This window comes from Arachis duranensis, chromosome 4 (assembly GCF_000817695.3).
Source record: "Arachis duranensis cultivar V14167 chromosome 4, aradu.V14167.gnm2.J7QH, whole genome shotgun sequence".
NCBI classification, from domain to species: Eukaryota; Viridiplantae; Streptophyta; class Magnoliopsida; order Fabales; family Fabaceae; genus Arachis; species Arachis duranensis.
In genome coordinates, this window is record NC_029775.3 from 13,068,514 (window position 1) to 13,069,164 (window position 651).

Consider the following 651-nt stretch of genomic DNA (forward strand, 5'->3'; position numbering starts at 1 on the left):
CAGCAAGTCAATATGATTTCTCAAAGTCTATTTGGAATGTAAGCTGCACCAGGCAGTACTAAGGACGCTTCATCTGAAGAAGAAGCTTATGATCCTGAGAACCCTTCAATGGAAGAGGTGAATTACATAGGAGAGCCCTATGGAAACACCTATAATCCTTCATGGAGAAATCATCCAAATCTCTCATGAAAGGATCAACAGAGACCTCAACAAGGTTTCAACAACAATAATGATGGAAGAAACAGGTTTAGCAATGGCAAGCCTTTTCCATCATCTTCTCAGCAACAGACAGAGAATTCTAAGCAGAGCCATTCTGACTTAGCAACCATGGTCTTTGATCTAATCAAAACCACTCAAAGTTTCATGACTGAAACAAGGTCCTCCATTAGAAACTTGGAGGCACAAGTGGGTCAGCTGAGTAAGAAAGTTACTGAACTCCCTCCTAGTATTCTTCCAAGCAATACAGAAGAGAATCCAAAAGGAGAGTGCAAGGCCATCAACATGGCCGAATTTGGAGAGGAGGAAGAGGCAGTGAGTGCCACTGAGGAAGGCCTCAATGGACGTCCACTAGCCTCCAATGAGTTCCCTAATGAGGAACCATGGGAATCTGAGGCTCACACTGAGACCATAGAGATTCTATTGTATTTACTT